This window comes from Macrobrachium nipponense, chromosome 34 (genome assembly GCF_015104395.2).
Source record: "Macrobrachium nipponense isolate FS-2020 chromosome 34, ASM1510439v2, whole genome shotgun sequence".
NCBI classification, from domain to species: Eukaryota; Metazoa; Arthropoda; class Malacostraca; order Decapoda; family Palaemonidae; genus Macrobrachium; species Macrobrachium nipponense.
The window spans coordinates 31,154,533-31,165,571 of record NC_061095.1 but is presented as its reverse complement, the minus strand read 5'-3'; positions in this window follow the sequence as shown (position 1 = coordinate 31,165,571).

Genomic DNA, 11,039 nt, shown 5'->3' with positions numbered 1-11,039 from the left:
ATATATATATATATATATATATATATATAATAGGGGAGAGCGGGGCTAGTTGCATCGCGGGTAAGTTGCATCAGTGGGCATAACTGGCAACTCGGCGCCTGTAGTAGGCTGACAGGCAGTTCAAATGTGTGTTGGTCGGTGCGGACACAGCTGCGAGAGAGAGAGGCGAATTGTGCAAGAGCTCTTGAATTTATGATAAATTTACTGATTTCGACCTTGGCAAGTAATTTTTATCGATTTCACTATTTTTCTTGTACCTCATGTATTTATATCAGTAACAGTGTTTTGAAAATAGCTATATAATTCTGTTCTATATGCAATTATTTTCCTTACAAATTTGCATTAGAATGACCGTTAGTATATATCTAGCTGGCAATCAAATTTTGATTGTTGTCAGGGGGCAAGTTGAATCATTGGCGATGGGGCAAGTTGAATCATGATTCAACTTGCCCCATTAGTAAATTTATTACATTACTTTTAATTAAAATATTCTTATGCATTCAACTCGTTTTATTAAATTCAGAAATGGTTCGGAACTACAAGAGGAAGACTGAACGTGGTTCAGCAACAACCCAATTAATGCCGGAGGCCGCTGATTTTGTTCGAAATAAGAATAAATCAGTGAGGGAGTCGGCACAACTGTTTGGTGTCCACTACTCAACCTTACAACGATTTATTCACAAAACCTCTGGTAACACTGCTAAAAACAATGCACATGTAGGATATGCCAAACCAAGACAAGTATTTACATATGAACAGGAAGAAGAATTAGTATCCTATCTGAAAACAGCAGCAGCAATTTATTTTGGTCTTTCTCCGAGAGAAGTCAAGGAACTGGCTTATAAGTGCACCAATGCAGCAAAGATAAAAATGCCGGATAATTGGTGCAATGATAAATATGCTGCAAAAGACTGGTTTTCAGGTTTCATGAGGCGACATGGACAAGTACTATCAATTAGACAACCTGAAGCGACAAGTTTGGCCAGAGCTACAAGTTTCAACAAACATAATGTAGAGTTATTTTTCTCCAAGCTGTCTTCTCTCATGGATAAATATAAATTTGAACCTCAAGACATATGGAATGTTGATGAAAGTGGAGTAACAACTGTTCAGAAACCTCGTGCAGTGGTTTTGTATTTACTTATCATTGAAATAATATCTCAAAAATTATAATTTGCTTATGATTCAACTTGCCCCTCATACTGATGCAACTTGCCCCGCAGATGGGGTAAGTTGATCAAAAAGATTTTTAATTATACACCAAAATTAAATATATAAGAAATTATTTTCATTAATATCTACGCATGTGATCTCGATGATGAGGTCTTGTATATTTATATATGACAACTGAATTTCAATTAAATGAATGTTACACAATTCTGTAAAAGGAAATGTAAAATTTGATGCAACTAGCCCCGCTCTCCCCTATATATATATATATATAACTGGTAAAAATGTTCGGTTACAACAAAATTCCATCTAATAAAAGAAGCCCATAAAAACGCCAAAATATAGAAAGAAAGTCTTTCTATATACTGGCGTTTTTAAGGGCTCCTTTTATTAGATATATGTATACACACACACACACACACACATATATATACATATATATGCAAAAGAATAACAATAATTTTCAGTTGATATCAAACTTCCAGGCTCGCTACATTCATGCAATTGTTACACATTTTCAAGTCAAGCTTACAAATGTAAGATCAGAAGGTGAAAGTCTTTTGTAAATATAAATAATTAGAATTCATAACAAAACAGCCGAACAAATTAAGCTGCAAACGTTTCAAACTGTATTTGTTATAGCAGAATAAGTGTTAAACAATATATTCTAACGAAAAAAGGACTGTCCAAATATTGTTACCCAAAAAATAAAAGACGTGACTAACCTGCTTACAGAAATTTAGATATTTGATTATATGAATGAATTTTATCGCATCCATAGATTCATATACAAGCATTAAGCTAGAAAATCCTTTAATATCCAATTTGTTCTTACCTCGGTAATAATAATTTTGATATATGTTAACCGAAGGAGAACATTTTAGATGATAAGAAGTTCGTCGTCTCGTGGGATCGAACCAATGCATAGAGAGGAACTCACGACTGCAGTGATGCCTTAACCCTACCCGCGTAAACCAAGGAATATCTATGGAAGGCTGTTGTACTGCATTAATTTCTATTTACATTATCATATACTTAAACTAATCGCTATTTACTTATTTGCTTCAATATGATACTCAGTGGATGCTTTGAGTTATATCATTTCAGTCTTTATTAGATATAAAGGCCATCTGATCATCTAGCTAAGCTATCCATTACATTTGAATTCAGTTTTTATTTATTTTCCCAGCTAATAACAAGATATTAAAATCTAGTAGGCCTACATGATGCCTGAGTGTCTGGCGCATGGTCTCGTTACTACCAGCGACCAGTTGCCAAGCCTGGTTGCATCCAAATTAAATTACACAGGGAACTGTGCAAGCGTCAAGATTTTGTTTCAGCTGTCGTGCTCTCGAATAAGGCAATGATCTACCGAATGACTTAATGGAAGTGTAATCCTAATTTAGAAAGTTGTTAATGTGAACGAGACATCTGGCTGTCGACAGAGGGGATTGTTGTATGCTATACGCTACGAGAACTCTAACCGAGAAATTGTCATAAATACATTGCGATGAAAAAGGAGAGCAAAGGGGAGAGGCCAATTGCCGCAACCCGTAAAGACAAAATCATAAAACTGAAACAAAAGAGGAGGGTAAAGCAACTAATTGGAAAGGGGAAAAACTCAAAATCAAAATATAAAAAGGGATACTAAAAATAATGAACGGAGATATTAGCAGCAAAATGAGATGAAAATGAGGAAACTGCTAAATTTTAAATGCAAGGATTATACGGTAGGATTAAAAAATGACGTAAAGAACACCACAAGATTTCCCGGTGACAATTCCTTTCGGTTGAATATGTAATAAGAAACAAAACAAAATGTCAAACAAGTCTGCAACATGAACTAAGAAAACTGGGACAGCTGAAACAGAAGTCCTGCGCAGGTGAGACCATTCATCTGTTGTTGCCCAGATTTCATCACCTCGACCGTATCGCAACGGCCTTAACAGAAAATAACGCTGATGATAGCTTCTGTAGGGCAAAAAAGCAATGTCACGTGATGGGAATAGATTACAAACCTCAAAAGTCTTGAGCGGAAAGAATGATATACCATCGAGAAAAATACATCGCTGGTTTTTCTCAGGTCCGCGGCCTGAAATTATCTTGCCTTGATTATATGTAAGGGCATTACAGCCATTTGTCTGCTACGATTACTGACGCTTTCATGCGTCACGCGAATGCTGCGCAACCCCTCGGTCATTCCCATACCCCTGCTGCCAGGCCCCGACCCCCTTGTGGCCCTTCAAGCCCTGGTCTTGTATTTTGACTTCCTCAGGTTAACCGCCAGAAACTGCATCCTTCAGAAGGTAATGTTTAGGCAGACAATCAGGAGGTCGTTTTTCCATCTGCACCTAATTTTACCAATAATGATAATTCACTTGCTTCTTCAGCCATATCCCACCATCAGCCAGTATTCTATGGCCGACCACACCGTTTTTAATTGCAGGAAATGTCTTGCCTCTCAGTTCAAATGACGCCTTCAGCACTTCTGTCTTTCTCAAAGAGAGAAATGCGGTGGACATATTCTTTCAACTCTGGGGTTTTTTCTCATCACTCTGCTCAGATGTCATCATTATGCATTAGGTAAGTAGAGTCTGCTATATATTCAGTGTATGTTGCCTAAACAAAATTAATCATTTGCGTTAAATTATGCTTTTGAACCCAGGGGGAATCATAACGATTAGTCTTTAACTTATTTTTTTGTTTTTGCGTAAAGGGGAGTCCTTTATCTGTCCGCTTATCTCTCTCTCTCTCTCTCTCTCTCTCTCTCTCTCTCTCTCTCTCTCTCAATAACAAATAGGTTTCCCTCTACCCTACCTCCAGAGATAGAAAAAAACAAAAATTATTTGATGATGATAGTATCGGACGCAGGTGTGAAATAGAAGCGCAGCCTTTAATTGGGCGAATCAAGCTTCGTTTAATGAGCCTCGCCGGATCTCGCTAAATCGCGAGCCTTGCGGCGTTTTGCTCTACCCTTTAATTACAAACAGAGGAGGGATTCTGGGGGAGAGAGAGAGATAAGGAGAGGAGAAAATTTTACACTTTTGACAGCACAAACTTTTGCATACATTACAGTATATAGTGAGAACTTAACTGGAAATGTAAATTTAATTTGCTTTTCATATAGTTTGTAATATTTGAGGGTGCGCGCTCACGCACACACACATATACGTATATATAATATATATATATATATATTATATATATATATATATATAATATATATATATATATGTTATATTATATATAAGTATAATAATCATACTATGTTAATAGCTATATATATAAATATCGTAATTACTATATATACCTATGATAAGGTATATATAACTATATAACTATATAATTAATAATATTATTATAATATATATAATTCCTATACGTCTGTAGGCGTGTATTCATCACTTGGTTCAATCAGAACCTGATCACATGCTAGTTAAGAGGTGCTTGACTAAGGCACAAACTCATCTATCTCCGACGACAACAATCATTTCGGGACAAATTACCATCACGACAACGATTCATTACGGACGAAATTAACTAACGTTATTCGAGTCACATCTGCCATGACGAATCACTTTTGGTCGGTGTCAAAGCCTCCTTAGATTTACGGCGACTTTTGGATAATCCATCTGAAAAGAGGGGATTAATCAGGACACATGTGACGAGGGCGAGAGATCTCAGGATTTCCCCTTCTATTCCCCTCGCACGACAGAGCCAGACGATGAGGGGGGCGGGGGGTGGTTGCAGGTAGACCTGAATGACAGGACTGACTCTGTGCCATAGCTGTGAGTTAGGTTTCTTTGCTTAATATCAATAACCAGTGCTTCAGTTATGATTTTAGGGGTGGCTTTCTTTCCAGTGTTTATTAAATTAGATTTAAATATAACTGCCCCTAAATTCGTTGCTGATAATGCAATGTTATACAAAATATACAGCACACAAACTTAGAAAGGAATACTTCTGGCTATGAATTGATGTTAGATATTGATTGATGGGCATCCAAATTCCGTCATATTTGGTATTATTTCTGAAGCATCTCATACCATAGAAATTATATTTTGACAAAGGATAGGTTTTAAAGGATAAAAATTGAATACTTTTAGCAGATTATTCCTCTGATAGCTGCAATTATTTTCCGTTGTTCTACATTAGAAATGAAAGAATATGGAAATGGGCGTTGCTTCGTACCACAGCCGAATCCAGTTGGGAAAGACCCAGGCAAGATGATGATTGCTCTCCATGGAGCGAATTGGAAGCTACGGGAGACAGACAGAGAGAGAGGTTCCGGTGAAGAGTGACATCGTCACGCTATATTAAACTCAGCTAAGGGGCCTTATGCTTCTTTGGTTTATGTGCCCATTTTATTACCCAACAAACCAATTGGCCCTTAACTTGAATTAAAAAAGATATGGCATGCATTAAGTCTGAAAGGAAACTTCGGTAAAACGAAATAAAATATCAGTCTGTAAATCCTACTATGAAGTATTGCTGAATCATTCAATGAAAAGCCCTCGCTCTCTACTCCAAAGCTCTTCATCAAACTAAGATGACCATAGTAAAACCACAACATTTAGGATCTGTGTACAATTGACAAACAATTTGGAAAACAAAGTTTATTTTTTTAAAGTTTTCTGTAAAAAAAAACTATTGAGATGACTATTTGTCTGCCCGTCCGCACATTTCTGTCCACCCCAAGATCTTAAAAATTACTGAGGCTAGAGGGCTGCACATTGGTATGTTGATCATCCATCCTCCAATCACCGAACATACTAAATTGCAGGCCTCTAGCCTCAGGAGGTTTTATTTTCTTATAGGTTAAAGTTAGCCATGATCATGCGTCTGGCGCTGCTATCGGTGCCAACAACAATGGCCACTACCGTGCAGCGGCTGAAAGTTTCATGGGCCGCGACTGAGAGTTTCATGCACCATGGCTGAGAGTTTCATACAGCATTATATTCTGCACAGAAAACTTGATTGCGTCGAAGGAACGTTACCGCATTTTAAAAAATTTTTCGGCGGTTATAATACTGAATGAATAGGGAACTATATTATGTCTTCAATATTTTGTGAATTATCCTTCGCTCCTGGAATTTCGAGACATTTCTCCTCCCTCGGATCTGAATTCCCAGAACTAAGTATGATTTAAAATCAATTTTGATATATTTCATCTCTTTACGGTGGATAATATGCTCGGATGCATAAACAGGATATTTTGAAAGGTTTCGTGAATTCAACTCAGTTCATCGAACCTCAACTTTCTATGTAGATAACGTTGAGTAAATATGAGACGAGATGTCTCTGAGTTCTTGTCAATTACTTTGAATTCAAATGCTCTGTTATGAGCTTTTATATATACGTATACACACATACACACACACATATATATGTGTGTGTGTGTGTGCACACATTACCCATTTCGTTAAAAGCTCACAGATAAAATCCTTAAATCTGATTAGGGAGAGTGAACAGAAAAATGTTTCTGCATAAAATCTATAAATCGAGTTAATAAAACAAGCCACCTGGAGACTTTTCGGGAACACTGCTTGAAAAAGACAAATGAATAAAAAAAAACACCGTTAATCACAGTGTCTTAATCCCCCTTAAACATTTATTACCCGTCCACCAATTAGGCCGGCTATCCCTATGTACTTATCTCTGAAAATCTCACGGGCGAAAAAACTAAAAACAAAAATTTTAATGATACCTCATAGGGCGAGTATGCCATTTTTCGGCGTCATGCCCGGATGCAGTGATAATCAAGCCTTTCCTCTCTGTTCCCCTCGCCAGAACCCACACCCCGTAGGGGGTGGGGGGAAGGGGAGGTAAGAAATCGATATGAAGCATTCAACACCCAGCCGGATACCCTCGTTGTCAAGTTGCTCACAAAAGAAATACGCTTTCAACATGCCAACGTTTTCTCTCTCCCTCTCTCTCTCTCTCTCTCTCTCTCTCTCTATCTCTCTCTCTCTCATCTCTCTCTCTCTCTCCTACGGAATCTTTTATCAGTGAAACCTTGTTATCTCAAAGTCTGCGACATCATAGGGCTTCAAAAAATTTTCAAAAGTTAATAGCTAAAGTTTCTTGTATTGCGAGAAATAAGGCAAAAGAAAAATCACATAATTATATGAATGCAAAAAGATATTTCTATATAAAATTTAAAGTAATAACTTTTAATTTTAGTCATTCGTATTTCTTCCTATATATATATATATATATATATATATATAGATATACATATATTTCTATATAAAATTTAAAGTAATAACTTTTAATTTTAGTCATTTCGTATTTCTTCCTATATATATATATATATATATATATATATATATATATATATATGTATATATACTGTTATATGTATATATATATATATATATATATATATATATATAATATATATAAAGATATAAGCCACAAAGGAAGGCGAAAACAATGGAGCGCTGCGAGATCTTTCACTTCCCTTCGTGGCTTCTACCTTTTTATTTATATATTCATCAAGTTCCAGATTTTCGTGACTCAGCTATACATACATACATACACACACACACACACACACACACACACACACACACATATATATATTATATATATATATATATATATATATATATCAATATTGTTAATATTATTAATGTCACGGCAGCTCAGATTTATTTAAGCATAAAATGCAAGTGCTAGGAGATATGTAACCTACTAAGCCAAAATAAGATTTGCTAAACATGTTCGTGCTAATTAAATCGCTCCTCGAAAGCAACTATAATTAGTTATGAGACCAGACCTTCATTTTTAAATTCAGTTCTTGAAAACCTGGAATAAATGTTAGGAATTCGATGTGGTCGAAACTGATTCACAACAAGGCTGAAAAGACAGCAAAGTGGCAGCAAAAGCAAAAAGCAAAGCTTGTGGCTACCAACATTTCGCATAAAACGCTCCCCAGCTACGGAGTTATGGCAACAGACAACTGCCTTCATCATCCTCTGTTGCCCCACATCAACATCTATTTTCTGGACAGCGACATCGTTAGGAGCTCCGCGGGAGGCTATTTTAGACTATCCCCCTGGGCTCCCTAGTCTTCTGTGTTATTCCAGGAAGGAATTTCAAGGTAGATGGGGAAAGAATGCCATGTAGATAACACTGAAATAACGACAAAATTTGCCTCGTGTTTAGAAGAAAGGTCTACGCTATGCAATGTTGCCTTATAAATTAAAATCGACTTAGAGAGAGAGAGAGAGAGAGAGAGAGAGAGAGAGAAATTTGAGAAGAGAGAAGAGAGAGAGAGAGAGAAATTTGCGATCGTCTTCAATGGTTATCCATTCAGAGGTGAATCAAATAGCCGTGGCAAACATATTAAACAAGTTTTAGCAGAGCTCTTCTTATCTTTTGTACTTGTATTTACCTTGTGAATAAAAACGGGAGGGGTAAACAGGTCAACTTTGGCAAACTAATTAAATAATGTGAGCACTTTGCATCAAGCCGTCTTTCATCGACGTACTCATTTAAGTTGACTTTACGATGAACTTTAGTTGTAGAGAATGTCGCTACAAAATGAGGAACGGAATTAGTTCAGTCTTAATAATTTCATGTTCAATTATAACTTCGGCTGGTCTCGCATCGATCAGCATTTGATCGGAATGGGGAAACTACTGTTTGATAGTTTTTTTTTTTTTTTTTTTTTTTTAGCGCCTCGGTCTTTAGGGCCTTTCCGTTCATTTCATGAACACGGATTCAGTATCTACCTGAATATCTGTCAACTTTCGCATCTTTCAATTCCCGAACATCATGCAAAACAGTTTAGGTACTGCTCGTTTAAAGATCATCTTCTGAAATTAGAACATTAAGAATTTAAACGTAAGATATAATGTATCATTATAAAATATATTTCCCTGCAAATTTTGCAGCTTCTACAGCAATCCACTTATTCAGGACTGATTAAAAGCCCAGTTCAAAAAAATATCTTATTGACGGCCCTCCCCCCCCCCCCCCACAAATTATTCTTTCTTCTAGTTGTACACTAAACTTCACAAGTGAAATGCAGATATTGGAAATGACTTCACAGTGACAGTGCTGCAAATAGAAGAGCAACGCCATGCTTTCTGAATATAGAAGAAACCCCGATCATTTCTCAGATTAGTGGCTGGATCAGAGTAGTTCTGACGACAGAACACACAAGGTATTTAGGTAGCTCTTTAATAAAGGCAATTTTACATTTAGCTTTCATATGATCTTATGAAAAACATTGTGTAAGGTGAATGTCATGTAGATTCATACATATAAGGATACATTTAGGCAACCTGAAATTGAAGTATTGTTGGAGAAATTAAGTTTACATGTGGTGGTATCAAAGTCATTAACGTAAGTGCTAACGATTACACAAATAAAATCAAGCTAAAACTGAAATACCTTTCCCGAATGTATGTCAGGCGCAATATTTAGTTGTGGATACAGAGGGTTCTTTCACCTCTGTGAAGGACATCTGATTATTATGGATATCCGAAATTAAATTGATGTACCTTAAGAAGTATCAATGGCGTAGGATCGAAATGCATAGTGTCCTAGATCAGGGTAGCGCCTTACAAGGGTGTTGAACCCCTTGGGGAGAAAATGCTGCCTAATGGCTAATAAGCTTAACTTCTTAGGTGCATTGGAAACCCATCATCAGGTTAGCCTGTTCACTAAGCATTGCTAACATAGTGGTAGGTTTCACTGTGAATCTATGTGGAAGCGGTTCACAAGAAAATAAAAGTGTACGATACTTGCTTTGTTTAAGGAGAGCAAGCTGGGTGGTTTGGCAGTTAGTGAGACAATACTGAAAGAGCAGTAGGACAAGAAATACCATCAAACAACGTGAGGAAGGAGACTCCATGATAGAGATGGGCCGTAGCTTTATAATGATGTCATTAAAGCACTTAGTACAAGGTAAAATATAAAATTTCAATCACCACCTGCGCATGGTATTCTCACTTTTGCCGATCGTAACTCATTGGTGAGGCTTGAGTCTAATTGACGGGGAGGGGAGGGGAGGGGAGGGGGTTGAAATTCATTTCCTTAGAAGGCTCCCCGATTCCAGCCAACGCTAAAATAAATTCCTCTAAACTGAATTCTTCTCTCTGATTGAGAAGGTTGGTGGAATGTCAGGGTCTCTCTCTCTCTCTCTCTCTCTCTCTCTCTCTCTCTCTCTCTCAGCTCCAGATGCTTCTACCTCTACATTACCGCATTGAGGCGTTAAAATAATCCTGGTCAACTCAGGAAGTCTGGAAATATATTGAATAAACAGATTAAGTGAATCCTCGAAGAAAAGGTAGGTAGCATCTTTTCAATTGTAAATAAAAATGTCAAAACTAAACTTATGGATGATATTGACGTACGTATACTATGCTAATGGTTCTGGAACATAAGATTAAATTTAAGAGTTTTTCTTTTCGAAACTACAGTAGAAAACAAAGCTGGGAGAACTATACAAAAGAGAAAATAATAATCTCATAAATTATGCTTTCACAAAGATATGTATGTTGGGGTGAAAGGGGTGAAAATGTGGCTATAAATGTAATTAAGACGTGTTGGATAAGGAATTGAGTCATATTAGGAGAAAATGGGTGAACTACGAACTAATATTAAGACTTAGAGATGGTAGAATTAAATGAAGAGTGCATCAATATCAAAAGTGAGACCACAAACGCAACAAGGAGTAATAGCGGGTGTAGGAGGAGGAGGAGAGTGAGTATTGGGATGAGAAATACAATGTATATGGAAAAAAAAAGAGATTATTTATGATGTACGAGCAAAGACCATTGGCAAGCAAACAGGGCAGTCGTGTAGAAAGTGAAACATAGTGAGAGCGTAACAAAAGAAGGAAAAATTGGACAATA